Genomic DNA, 15,184 nt, shown 5'->3' on the forward strand with positions numbered 1-15,184 from the left:
CTTCAAAAAAAAAAAAAAAAAGTAAGATAACTGAGAAGAGAGTAGAGGCAAGGCTGGAGGATGAAATATGGACAAAGGATGGCCATGGAAGGTTTGGTAAACTAGCAAAAGGAGTAGAAAAGAAAAAATGAAGGAGGATTATCAAGGGATTATCTGAACTTGGTTTGGGTTTAGGGAATGGTAATAGTTTTTAGTACCTGGAATCCTCTCCAGCCATTTAGTAGAAAGAAAGAAAGAAAGAAAGAAAGAAAGAAAGAAAGAAAGAAAGAAAGAAAGAAAGAAAAAAAGAAAGAAAAAAGAAGAAAGGAAGATTAAATTGAGAGAAAATGGTTTGTTGTTAAATCCTGGATTCTGCCTGGGCTGGTTGCTAGTCCTGAGGTGTACATGGTTGCTGGTCCCATGTTCTGGATATAATTTCTATACTTCATAACATAATATTATTTTATGATACAAAACAGACACATTTGGGACCCTGAGACAGAATAGGAAGGAAATGCAAAAAGACCTGAAAAAAATAAAAAAATTAACAAAGGGTAAATTTTAACATGTCAGAGAGGAAAACTCTGTGTTATGAAATGGAAAGACAACCATATCTTTATTATCATATACTCCTAATACAGAAATAATAGAAGTTGAAAGAAAAAAATAAAACTAATAGTGGTAATGATTATAATAATGCTATGTGTGGGTTGATAGAGTTTACCAACATCCAGCAAGCTATCCAATAATCAAAAAGTGATGAAAATATGTTACTATAAAATATTTATGCACCTCTGGGCCAAACAATATGGAACTCCTTTGTTATTTATTCAAAACAAGAAAATTCAAAAAGTCATTAACAATTTAGATTAGGTTTAATAGACCAAGTAATTGAAAAATATGGGATAGTGAAACACCAACCAGGACATCCATCATTAACATCTTCACCATAATGTTTAATGGGTTTCAATTTGATTGAAATTAAACCATCCACAGAAAAAAGGTAAGGCTATCACAAAGTATAAAGTATGTCTTTAAAAAAGACAATAATACTAATGGAATTTGGAAAAAGTCCGAATGTTAGAACCCAGATTATAATGTTGCATTTTTTTATTGAATGCTTAAGATACACTATACCCAGAAAATTATTGAATACATTTAATAAAATTTCCATTTGCATATTTGTTATATTATCTTATAAAAATTATGAAAAAAACATTTTGGTCATCCTGTATTTCAATAATTGGACCAGGACCGGCCTGATAGCTCAGCAGACTAAAGTGCCTGCTTAGGCAAAGTGCAGTGGCCGGGGTTCCATCCCTGGCACGCCATGCCAGCAACTGAGACAGTGTGGTGGCACATGCCTGTAATCCCAGCACTTGGGAGGCTGAAAACAGGAGAATCACTACCAGTCTGATATATATAGTGAGACTCTATAGACCCTGTAGATCCTGTCCTAAATAGAAAAACAAAACAAACAAAAAAAAATTGGACCAGGTAGTGATTAAGTGTCAGGCACTTTCTTTCAGATTCCATGTTAGTTAGCTTTTTGCCACTGAAGCAAGATGCCTGATGTACACAGCTTAAAGGAGAAAAGGGTTATTGGGGATCATGGTTCCAGAGGATTCTGTCTTTGGTAAGTTGACACCCAGACAGATAGCATGGTGGAGCTGAGCTCCTTCACCTCATGGTAGTCAGGTGAAAGGTGAGGAACCAGAGAACAGGGTGACTAGAGACATCACACCCCCAATGACTTAATTCCTACAGCTGAGCTTTACTTCCTAATAAGTCCATTCAGCTGTCCCTTGATATGGTCAGTATTTTAATGATTCGATTGTAACAAAGATGTAGAGCTTAGACTTATAGACACCTAATGAGTAATGAAAAGCAAGATGAAGACTGACACCTTTGTCTTTAATTTTGTGGTCATATCCCTGATCAACTCTTCATATAGGCATATCAATCACTTTAGAACTTTTAATATAAGGCTTAGTCACCTTAAATTGGCCTAACCTATCTTATTCCCTTTTGAGACTGAGGTCATCAAGATAAAAGGAATGAAATTAATTTCAGGATTTTTACTAAAATCCAATTACTGGCTTATATAATGTTCATCTTCAGATCCTCTAGAGTAATTCTTTTGGCCTGTCAGTTGTTGTCTTAAACTAGTAATCGAGTCACACTGCATGAAAAAAAAAAGCCTCAGAGGCCACCCCAGGATGCAGTCACCTCCCCACTGGGAACAGTTGGGAACGGAAGCTGCCCATGCTGTCAAGTCATAGTATTCCCTCAACTCTGTAAATCCAAGACTGAGACAATGACCAACACTCTGATGCCAACACAGCACACCACCCCATAAAACTGGTTCTGTGCCTTTGTTACTAGGCCAGTATGACTCTCTTCGCCCAACCAGGATCCCGTCTGTTGAAGCTTCGTTCCTTAAACTGAAGCTCATTCCTTATTTATTCTTCCTTTTCATTGTTAAGAGGATGATTTGATCTTTGTCAGAAATGTGCAGCTCTTCAGCTTCCAGTTTTCAAGCTAACGTTCCTTATCCTGTTTTTTTACTTTCCAGCTTCAGTTTTCACCTGTAAATTCCTAGTGATTGCCTCAGTTTTAAATTATCTCTCAAGACTTCAAGTCTTATCTTGTTGCCCTGAGAATCAAGTCTTCAATACTTAGGTCTTTGGAAGACACTGCATATTTAAACCATGACAAGCATTAGAATATTTTAACTCCTTTCATCTTCATAAATAATCATTGAAATAAATATAATTTCCTCTGTCTTAACGATGAAAAACTGAGTGCCAGAAACATAATTTGTCCAAAGATGTACAAATAAGAAGAAGAAAACTCAGATTAGATACAGTTCAACTGGCTAAAGGGGAATGTGTTTTTAAAAAACAAAAAGCAAAACTTCTTCCATATTCCTTTACTTGGCTTGCACTGTCATTAGCACCTTGCATAATCATAATGTACTTGTTAAATCAGGAAACAAACATTAGCAAAAGTACTTTGAGTCGTCCAATCTTAAATCCCAGGAAAAGAAGTTGACCCAGATCTTCTTTTAGTGCACTGGAAGCAGTTGAGGACTGCAGAGATAGGTGTTGAATATGATGCTTTTTGGTTTAAAGAGTGAGATTGAAGGTACGGGAACATTTGGCATAATCTCAGGTTGACACGTTTGCATAAGGGCAATAAGTAAGGGGAGATTCTAAATGTGAACAGATTGTTACTCCAAATATGGTAGGTTATTAAGCGTGTCTGTTGTTTGGGGGTACAGGATACTTATCTTGTTTGGGGTATAAAGTAAATTATCTCACAGGTAAGTTGGATTAGACCAAAAAAATAGAGAGAGTAGTCTCTTGGAAGAAGGAAGAAAGAAGAATTTGTCTGATACTTATTGTCCTCTCTTTAGTCAAAATTAGTCCACAGAGTTTTTGTCAAATTACCCCACACTGATTTTTAGTGTTTTTATTAGTAGTATAAGTTTACAAAACACAATTATGTTCATCTTGAGAAATCAGTACACATACATACTGCATCTTGATCATTCTTGTTCCCTTCCCTGATCCCTACCCTTCCTCTCCCCCTTCCTCAGATTTCCCATCCACCTTCATGGAATCTACACTTCTCATTCATGTTGTTAGGTGGGACTGGTGGAAACCACAATCCACACTCTGTATCTTCATGTAATCCCAAGAGCATAGGCCTATCCACAGTTCTAGTTCATGCAATTTTGAACTATAGCTCAGTCAGTTCTTAGCTCAGTTTCCAAATGGAGCCCCCTATTTACTGCCTACTTACATAAAGAGACAATGTTTTACTTCTGGGGAGGTATGCAAGTGTGTGTGTGTGTGTGTGTGTGTGTGTGTGTGTGTAGCCCTCCCCTCTTGTCTACCTTTGATATTATCTCCCTGTGACAACTGGGGCATGTGATGGGATGAGAGTGGAGAGAAAGCCACAACTTCACTTTGCCTTTCTAACCCCTTCTCCATGGTCCTGCCTAAACATGAGACAGTGTATTTGTGTAAATGAACATTTAGGCTTAGCCTTCCTACCTGCTAGAGCACTCAAAAATAAATAAATATATAATATAATCAGTGGGCTATACAGGAGTGTGTTGCAAGCTCATCCAATAGGATACAAAAGAAAATATAATTTCAATTCATATATTTTAAAATCAATCCCCAGCACCACATGCCATGCCACCTCCAGGCACTGAGCTGGCCACCAAGTCTGAGCATGGTGGTGCACGCTTGTAATCCCAGTGCTGGAGAGGCTGAGACAGGAGGATCCCTACAAGTCTCAACTGCATAGCAAGACCCTATACCAAATAAATACATAAATAAAATGTTTTTTTAAAGGGCATGGGCCAGCCAGATAGCTCAGTGGACTAAAGTGCCTGCTTAGGCAGGCACAAGGACTAGGTTCAATCCCTGACACCAGCCCCACCTCAATGATAGGGACTGAGACTGGGCATAGTGGCACACACCTGTAATCCCAGTGCTTGGGAGGCTAAAAACAGGAGGATCACTACGAGTCCAATCGGTATAGTGAGACCCTGCAGACTCTGTACTAAATATAAATAAATAAATAAATAAAGACTTATTATACATGTTTTTAATCATATACAATTAGTTAACACAGAAATATAACCCCATTCTTGTTGAATCAGTATATGTGTTTGAAAACACATGCTTAAACCATCTTGTTTCTCAAATTTGTTCCATCAGAAGTTTAGGGATCACTAGTAGTAATATCTCACTGAATGATCATTATAATTTTTTTCTACAGAAAGCTTAACTTTCCCCATTTGGTCTGGAGCCAATTCTAACTTCCTCATAAGGGCCTGGTCCCATAGCACATTACATTATTCAGCACACAGTACTTTCAAACCACTCACTCTTCATTTAAATATTCATTTAGTATGGAACACCAGGAGACAGATTGGACTGTGGTAATTTATTTATGTATTTAATTTTGAATTAGAAAGTATGGCATAAGAAGTCTATGATCACCACAGGGTGAGAACCGACTTCTGAATATCGGCGCACATTACTTTGCAGAGTTCCTAGGAATTCCTGTTAAAACAGTAAAATCCTGTACCAGAAACCAGAAATACAGTGTCTGTTTGTTGTGGTCACTCAGTTCAGTTGTATGTGTGGCTGGCCCTGTAGGTTTGTCACACAGATGCTCCACAGGTTCCACAATTTCTCGTGCCCTAGAAGGCCCGTGATTGCTGAACTGCAAGGCTGGAGATCACAGAGGGGTTAGAGATGGCTGAGAGCTGTTTACACAGAGCGCCACAGCTGGGAAAGGAAAGGCACTGAGACTTCCAGGAGGACTGTACACTTTCTGCTTCAAAGGGTCACATAGAGTGGGATCGTTGTCCCCATTACACAGACAGTTGCAACTCTACTAACCTCAGCTTTTTCACCTACATAAGGGCAAGCTGAATGGAAGTGTCAGAGCTGGACTTTGAGCCTGAGACTGATTCAAAGCCCACGCACTTTCTATTGTGTCATCTTTCCTCTTTTAGCTCACACGGGTTTATTACATATGCTAGTAAACTAGATCTGCATGCAGCTCTGAAGATATATAAATTACCCCAGATTTGAGTAAGCTTGAGTGAGTTTTCAGCTCCATAATGTCCTAGATGAATATATATTACATAATATATGTTATATATATAAAATGCAATATATAATAATATATATTATATAATATAACATACATAATATATAATGTGTGTATATATTATATATAATATATAATGTATGTATATATTATAACATACATAATATATAATGGATATATGTAATATATATATATTCATCTAGTATATATTCTTTGAACATTTACTATATTCCAGGCACTATTACATGCCTTGGACATAGTTATAATCACAAAATATCCTTACTGTCTGTCTTGCTGAGAAGAAAACCATAAATAAGTAAGCAAATCCATGAGTTTTTTTCATAATCCTAAATGAAAGCAACAAAATGAAGATGACATGCTAAGGATGTCATCGTGCTGTGTCCTGGGGAGGCCTCCCACAGAAGTCATACTTCACCTTCATCCTTAATGATGAGAAGGGCCCAGCAGTGCCAAGAGCTCCAGAGCAGCAAGCACAAACACCAAGGTGGGAGCAAGCCTGTGTGACTGAGAATAAACAGTGTGAGCGGAGTTTAGTAGAAACCGCAGTCAGTGGAGAGAACAATCAGAGAGAGACAAGTTCTTGATAATATCAAGGTTTCTCTCCTGAAGTTATTTATTTAGTTTCATGATGGTGCTACTGCCCAGAATCCTGGTGATATATTGGGATTGGAAAGCCAGACATATGAGTACAGCTCCTTCTTTATAAAATAGAAACTCTTGGACCCACATTTCCAGGCCCCTTGCCTATAGAAAGTTCCCTGTCATGTAGGATGCCATCTAGGTTTCTTAATTCACAATGTGATTCATCTTTTTTAGTAGCGTTCCAGATGTTACTTGAAGAATACATTAAAAGAAGGAAAATGGAAATAGGAAAACAGTTAGAAAGCAGATTAGGATTGTGTGATGGTGACAGCAGTCGCATTTAAATAGTCACAATCTATTTTGGGGATAGAGTTGATGAAGTTAGCTGATGAGATTAAGAGGAGAAGGCCAAAACTAACTTTGAATCTTGACTTGGATGGTAGGTCTGTATCAGAGATGGAGAAGTCAGGAAGGAGGGGAGGTGGTGGTGAAAGATTACAGCGATGGCCAGAGTGAAATGTGTGGTTCTCACCAGGATATTATTCCTCCAGCAACACTGCTGGTGGCAGGCTTTTCTGTATGTGCTACTCTTCCCAGAGAAACAGGAACAAGTAGTTCGCATTTTTTTAAGAATATGAAGGTGCTATTCTGTGTACCCTGTAGGATTCTAGTAAAATCTCTTCTTCATAATTCCCATTTAAAGACCTATGTGATTTCAGTCACATTTATGTGTTTTCTCCTCCAAAGGTCAAGCTCTATAATAGTTTTGAGTACGTCCCTCTTTCTTGATCATTCTAAATTTCAAAGGATTTTGGAGTTTTATATAAAGACCCTGCTACCCCTGAGCTATTTCAGAATAAATTTCTAGCACAATGCCTCATAACTTCATCTCTTATGTGTATTTCTGAGGGAAAGTTGGTTGCACATAACCATATGATAACCGTCAAAATGAAGAATTTACACTGGGACACGGTTTCCTTCTTATTTCAGATACTACTCAAGTTTCACCAGTTGTCCTAGTGAAATGTTACAGCTAAATGTTGGTTGGTGAAAGTATCACTTTATTTGTCTAAGTCCAGCAGAATGATGCTTTGGTTTTCACACAACAGGATTGTCAGGTAATCCACTTTTTGAGTCCCCAACATTTTCTTCGGAGTCATCATGTGCGAATCCTAGGAGTTTGAAGCCATCTCCAAAGAGTTTCCTTGGTAAACAATCCCTGTTGGCCTCCTGACCAAGCTCCCATAGGCAACTCCAGGACAGGCAGTCCAGCTGGTAACCGGGCTGCTCCTTCTGTCGTCCCCCAGTCCGTGGGCCCACTCCTCAGCCCCATGTCTGGGCCCAGGTAACACAGCACTCCTTTCTTCTAAGTCTTAGTCACCCTGGGAGACTCTTGTGGAATAAAGCACAAACCTACTAATGATGCCCTCTTTTCAGACCATTCTCTCCCGTTCTTTGCTCACTTTTTCCCCCAAAGCAACCGCCATCTTCCCCTCCAGCCCCAGGAGCCTTCTTTTCTGTAGGCTCAGTTCCCTGTCCCAGGGTCTCCAGGAGAACAGGGTTTTCATGCTCAAATGCCTAACAAGCCAGGCAGGAGGAAAAGCTGGGTAAAATGCAATAGAGCAGGGTGTGTACTGAGGCTAACTGCCCCTTCTCGATGTACTAGCAGCGCCTCAAACCTGCTACCGAAGCTGCTGCTTTGGTCCAGGTCTTCTGCACCAAGAGAACCAATCAGTGGGACAGCAGTAGGAAACGGCATTTCAAACATGCTCTGGGAGAGACAGTTCAGAGGCTGAATTCTGCCAAAGAGTTGAATAATTCTAGCTTTTCTAAACCTAATAAATAAAGTAAATGAATAAATAAGAATCTTTGCTCCTCTGGAGTTAGGGAGAATAGGCCTAGCTACTTTCTTAAAAGGGGAAAAAAGTCCCTGCATTGTCTCAACCCGAAGCTAAGGTAGTAAGATACAGCTAACTTCACCATTCACGTTATTTTCCTATGCTGCTTTTAATTACTGCTAAGTACTGTACAGGCCGTGCTACGAAAGCAGTGCACAGTGCCACACAGCTCTCCAGGAACGCTGTTCCTCTTTGTATTACCCGGTTCTCACCCAGCTCTGTTCTGCTTTGTAGCGGGAATCCAGCTCTGTGTGTGTGTGTGTGTGTGTGTGTGTGTGTGTGTGCGTGTGCGTGTGTGTGTGTGTGTGTGTGTGTGTGGTGTGCGTGTCCTGGAAACACGACAGCACTTTCCCAAGCTGCAGTCCCAGCTCGGACGAGGCTGCAGACAGGAGCCACACCGCCCCCTGCTGTCCGACACAGCGGGTCGCTGCAGACAGCAGCACCCGCCCAGCAGCGACCTCACCAAACCTCTGCGGTGGACGCTCACTGCCTCTCCTCCCGGTGTCCGAAGACGCCGCCATTAGATCTCTCCCGACTCGGTCACCCGGCCACCGGCGTCTCCTTTACGCGGCAGGCGGGAGAGCGCACGGGGCGCGGGGCAGCGGCTTCCCGGGCTCGCGAGTCACCCTTTCCCTCTGGAAAAGCTCCATCTGCGCTAGCCTGAGGCGGGATTCTCCGCTCCCACACTGGGAAGACCCCGCTGCTCATTCGCGGTGCCCACCCGCTGCCCGGTCGCAGCTGTCAACCGCGGTTAAGGCGATGCCGGCAGGAGCAGCTACCGCCGCCGCCTCCGCCTCCGCCTTCCCGCGCTGAACTCCGGCGCGCCGCTGCCCCCTCGGGGCCGGCGCCAGCACTGCAGGCGCCTGTGCTGGGGCTGACCGCAACCGGGTGTCACCGGGTGCTTTCTTTAAAGGGAGCATTTTACAGTTCCATTCAACCCTTGGGATTAGGAGATGTGGTTCCCGGGTTTATTAGTAATGAATGAATGAATGAATGAATGAATGAATGAATGAATGAATGAGAAAATCGTGTGCGTGCCCGCGCGCGCGTGGGTGGTGATGGTGGTGTGTGTGCGTGTGTGCGGTGCGTTGTGTATAGGAGGCTGTGGGGAGACAGAGAAAGGTGGGTAGCACACCACAAAAGAATGTTGTTTGTGGTGACAGGATAATGGGGGGGGGGTAAGGAATAGCAAAACTGAAGAGGATTACAAAGCAAGGCTGGAAAGTGACAGTGATGAGTGATGAGGGACTAGGCAGACAGCGAGGGTGCGGGAAGAAAGCGGGGAGCAACAGTTTGAGGGGAGAAGGGCGGGGCTCGTGCGCGCATCGCGGGGAGGATCTGAGGTCCGCGAGAGGGAAAGTTTCATTCTGGTGAAGTGAACCTTGTGAACGTTTCAATACACCTCTCTCCTATTTTACATTCCATTTTGTTTGGCAGCTGCTAGAAATGAGTTTCCATTTTTCTGTCTTAATATTCTCTTGTCTGCCACATCACCGAGATCATTAGAGGCAGAAACAATTATGTCATCCGCTGGCGCCTGACAGCAGCCTCCGTGCACGGGCTCCCCGCTCCCGCCTCGCTGTCAGCAGTCGCGCCCGCTTTGTTATTCCGATTCGCGCTTCCCCACCCGGCTCTCCGCACCGACCTCTTCGGGCGCTCTGGTCCTTTGGGAAATAGACCGGTAGCTGCTCAGAATCCAAATGCGTGTCACAAACACTGTCTCGCGAAGGCTTCTGCCACCTACCCGTCAACAAACAGGCAAAACAAAGCTTCCACAGCAGCAGAGAGCCGCAAAAAATTAGTTCTTTTGGATCACGTCTGCAACTCCTGACCTAATCTCTTTCATTTTCTCTAAAAGAATAAAAGAAAACGATTTTTCAGTCTGTGTTAGCTTTTGCTACCTCTGAGCTGTAAAAAGGTTGAAAGGAATTTTCTGTACTCCAGCCTTCGTTACTATTTTGCCAACATTACCCAGGCCTGTTCCAGCTTTCTTTTTTTCTTTTTCTTTCTTTTTCTTTGGGGGGGGGGGTGGGGAGTCACATTTAGAAAGCCTGGGCAAGACTATAAAAACTGTTTTGGCAGGAGATAAATCATTGCATATGGGCGTGGGCAGTACTGCCCAAACTCATTTCCCACAACAAATGGTTTCATGGAAATGTTGTGGCCAATACAGCATATTTTGCCATATTGAACAGTGTTTGCCTCCATGTAAGACTGCACGGGGGTGGGAGCTCCCTGGGTTAGCATTATTTTCTTCATCCGGAGGGAACTCTCCTAGGAGTGGCCCTCCTTGGAGTTTGATCCCCATTCTGTGATATGCCAAGGATACTTAAAGATAGAAACTCATTTTGGAAATAAACCATGTCTTTTTTCATTTTGGTCAATGGATGTTGATGCAGATGAGCAAGAGAAAGATAAAAAAGTTACCTTGGTACCTCAACATATGAAACCTTTCTGTAGCATGCTTGTCATCATAGAAGAGGAGTTGAATTATTCCTCTGCAATAAGTTCAGAGGCTAACCCATATATGGACATGCCTTGTGTGCTTAGAAAATGCTCCCTGGATGGACAACAAACAATGGATGCTCCCACAGGTGCTCACCAGGCAAGTGCTGCTTGCTAAATAACTGCTTACAGGGTAAAGGTAGGGTTCAATGATGCGTGTTTGCCTAGATATTTGTAAGGTCCTGGCTTTGACCCCATCATTGCCTCCAAATAAAATAATTGTTTACTTACCTTAACATTTATGTAAACATTTGCATTTTACCTTCTCTATTTCCTTTTAATCTATTTTTTATGCTATGTATTTCTACTTGAAATTATTTGCGCATTTGCTGAGGGTATCCAGTCAGGGGACCCGTAGTCTGCTTTGGGCTTCACTGGGAGTGTGGTCAAGAATTTCCCAGGGTAGTGGTCACACAGCACTGTCCAGGGCCAGCTCAGCTGTGATGCGGCAAAGAGAGCTTGCCACAGAAACCACACGGACGCAGTGAGTCCTACATCCATATGCGCGGGAGGTGGGAACCTCCCTAACTATATTTTCCAGCAGTAGTGTATATATTTATATGTGTATAGAAATGAATAAAATTTCACAGGATATACTTTCCTCATTCATACACATATCTACCATATTTCTTACCTTAGTTTTCAGTGATTTGACTTTAGATTCAGAGACCTGTCATTATATGCATGCAAAGAACGTTCAGGAATACCTCACACAGATCTCTAAATTGCTGTTTGTATTAGTTTCTCAAGGCTCCTATAACGAACATTCTTGGAGGCCTACAATACAAAACTATATTTCTCACACTTCTTGAGCTGAGGGCCAGAAACTAAGATGTTGGCAAGGTCAGCTTTCCCCAAGGCCTCTCTTCTTGGGTTGCATATGGCTGTCTTCAGGCTGTGCTCCTCCACGGGCTCACGGCCCTGGTCTCTTCCCTTCTTATAAAGATTTTAGTCATACTGGACTATAGTTCACCTTTGTGACGCACTTAATCTTAGCTCCCTCTTGAAATGCCACATTCCCAAGTATGATCACTTAGATTTTGAAGTACATAGGGCAGGGACTTGTCACATAAATTAAAGAGGACCCAGTTCTGCTACCAAAAGTTCTCTTTCCAAGTTCCACAGGAACAGAGACATCTTCAAAGGAAGCAACACTCACATCAGATGCAGAAGGTCTAGGGGCCTGGGATTCCATTTCTCAGCTGGCAGTGTAATCTCAAGTAGGACTTAATTTTCTAAGATAGGTTTATTTTTATGTGCAACATGCTCTGTTGGTACTCCCTAAGTCATCCTCAAGGCAGACAATTTTTAGGGTCCATGTACTTAAGGTAATCAGTGAAAGAAATTCTGTAAAATTCTATGTGCTAGGGGCCAGGGAGATAGCTCAGTGCTTACTTGCCTGGCGAGCGCGGGGCCCTGAGTTCAATCCTCAGTAACACACACACACACACACACACACACACACACACACGCAAAAAAAAAAAATCTATGTGCTGCTTCAGTGTGGAGTATTTTAATAATTAACCTTCTGACTGGCAACTTTGCAATAAGAGGCCAGGCTGTGGTGAAGAGCGGATCTGTAGAGGTACGCAGATCTCAGTCTGAATTCTAGTTCATTCACTTCTAGGCACAGACCACTTCCTGTCATTGCAGCAGAATGATAGGAATTTTGTGGCTCACGGCTGTCAAGGCTGGGAAGCCCAAGGTTGAGGGACTGGCATCTGTCAAGGGCCTTCGTGTACCATCATCCTCTTCATAATGAGCTGATTTGTAACAGCACAGACCCATGCCCCGCCCTCATGGCCTAATTACATCTGATTAGGCTCCACTTCCCAACATTGTTGGATTGGAAAGGAAGTTTTGGGGGAACGCATGTAAACCTTATCAGTTCTTTTGGGTCACCATTTAATTTTGAAAAATTTAGTTAACTCTTTTTCTTTTTTTCTTGTCTCTCATTTTCTTTTAGTTACTCCTTATATAAAATAGGACTAGTAATATAAATGACCTAACAGGGTTAATATGAGAATTAGGGAAAATAATTTGTACAAGGGATCTGTCTTTTCCACACAGTGTTCACTGCTCACCTGGTTCTACCTAGACCCAAATGGCGTATGAAAAGATCATCAAACTACTTCATTTGAATCTTTAAAGAACTGACTTATGTGTCCCAGTCAAATGTGTGTCTTCCTAGGCAGACATGAGCTTCAGGAGAACAGGATCTTGTCCTTGGGCAGTAGGTAGATTAGTACAGGACCTGGCCCCAGTGATCTCCTGAGAGGATTTGAGAATGAACTAACAAATGGTAGAACAGCACAGTGATTGGGCTTTGGGTAGTCATACCGCTCTAGTCTTTTTCCATCAGTCCTATTAAGTTACTTGGTCACAAGTGTAAATGAATCTTTTTTTTTTTGGACAGGGTTGACAGGGTCTTACTACGTAGATCAGACTTGTAGTGATTCTCCTGTTGTCAGCTTCTCAAGCCCTGGGATTACAGACGTGTACCACCATGCCCCGTGGCAATCATTGCCTCAGCTCCCCCAGGGGGCAGGGCCGGCACAGCACTTGGGGGATGGAACCCCATCTGATGCACTCTGCCTAAGCAGGCGCTTTGATCTGCTGAGCTATCTGGCAGGCTCTTGTAAAGCAATCTTATGTCCCTGTTTGCCACACATTTTCATGCCACCTTCTTTTTCAAGCTAAATCTCACATCATATCAGCCAATGGTGCTTTCACATCCAGGTCATGAGCATCACGTTATTTAGTTCTCGTTATTATACACACTTGCTCATTTTGAATTAATTCCTATGATACGGACAGGACTATACTTTAGAGTATTTTATTTTTTTGCAAAGAGGATAATGTATTTAGCAAATGCTATAGATACAGGAGATTTTAAGAGGGACTAAATGTGGCAATTAATGCTAATGAGACTTCTGTTAGCATGTAATATTCTTGGTGTTATAATCACGCATCACAGAATGCAGAGCCTCAGTTTGTTCAACAGATGCTGATCTGAATGGCCATATTCTCTTCCCATGAATAAGTTAGCCTTAGTTAAATGTACCATTAAAAATAACCACTTAGGATATTAATGAAAACCGTGACTGTCATCATGGGGAAATTTTTTTAACCTTTGCTTCTTTATTTCTTCTTTCCTAGAGGTCTTCCGAAGGATGAAAAGCGTAGTTCCTGTACATGGTGCTTCAAGTTAGGAAACATAGAACGTTTTTCACCACATCCCAGGGACTGCGGCCCCATACTCTTAACACTGACCATCCTGGGAGATGAACCCTCCTTCATTGTAAGCTTACCGTTTTTCTCAATATGCATTTAGGATATCAGACAGAATTGCACAGTTAGGATCCACAGAGGCCCAACTGGTAGAGAAGCAGAGAGCTTATTTTCCCACTAGTGCCAATTCTCTTTTTTTTTTTTTTTTTTTTTTTTTTTTCCAACTGAGTTAAGTCTTTTTATTCTTTTGGTAATCTCTTCCAGGGTTAACTACTTCCATTGTAGGTGATGAAATATGTAAGGCTCCACTTCAAATGTTGGCACTGCTATGAACATAGTCTCTTTCCCTTCTCTGCAACTCAGAATTAAAACTTTGATTCTTGTTTTATATTCCAGTCTCAGAAGTAGTTCCACTGCAGAAGTTATTTGCAGGCAGTCTTATGCTTTTTAGCAGTGGTCTCTGACCAGGTTCTATCTTCTCCATGAACACTACCAATGGACTTAGTTTGATATGTATTAAACTAAGAGGCATTCTCTCAAATGAGTTTAAATGCACTTTATTTTTAGACAACCTACATGATGTGTTTTTTCCCTAAAAAACAATGCCTCCACTCCAAATAAATCACGGTCAAAATAAACGAAGAGTTCAAGATGACATCAGTCCCATTTGTCTAAAATCCTGGTGTTGTGTAGATGACAAGCAGCAGCCAGTTATGACAAGTGATAGATCCAAGGTTACCATCAAATCCATTAACATTTTTCCATTTCTAAACCATCCTTAAAGAAAATCATAAATGGGGTCACACCATCCTCACGGTAGTCCAGGAGAGCAACCATGCCATCTGGATTCATGTTTGCACCAATAAAGAACTGATAGTTTTTGAAATTAGCAAGGATGTGCTTGATTTGCTCTGCAACCCCCGTCATAAACGGTTTTACTCTTTCTGGTCTTTGTTCTTCAAGTTTGCCTTTGATTGATTTCATATAATCTTTGATGTATTTCTTATAGGCCTCTTTTGTGAAGCTGGTTTCCTGCAAGTGATGGTTCGTTACAATATCTACACCAGTGACTACTGTGCTTTCGGTGCCTTCGCCCTCTGGGCCTTCAGCGGAGGCACTGCCACCAATGAGCGCGTCGTCAATGGCACCCTCTGTTCTACTGGCCATCTTGCCCTCCACCTCCAGGCACAGCCCGTCCTCGATCTCCCGGATCTTGTAAATGTCGGAGAACATCTCATCGTGGCTGATGAGGTCCCGGTAGATAATCATGATGGTGGCTGAGGGAGGTGGCGGCCACGCAAGCTTAGCAGGAGCCCGGAGCTCAGAGC

The 15,184-nt window shown here is 42.1% G+C and overlaps 1 pseudogene; it reads right to left on the reverse strand.

Annotated features, from left to right (window-relative positions):
* Positions 1 to 14,606: 14,606 nt before the first annotated feature.
* Positions 14,607 to 15,184, reverse strand: LOC101580090 (annotated as a pseudogene).

Source organism: Octodon degus, unplaced genomic scaffold (genome assembly GCF_000260255.1).
Source record: "Octodon degus isolate 3935 unplaced genomic scaffold, OctDeg1.0 scaffold00053, whole genome shotgun sequence".
Lineage (NCBI taxonomy): Eukaryota > Metazoa > Chordata > Mammalia > Rodentia > Octodontidae > Octodon > Octodon degus.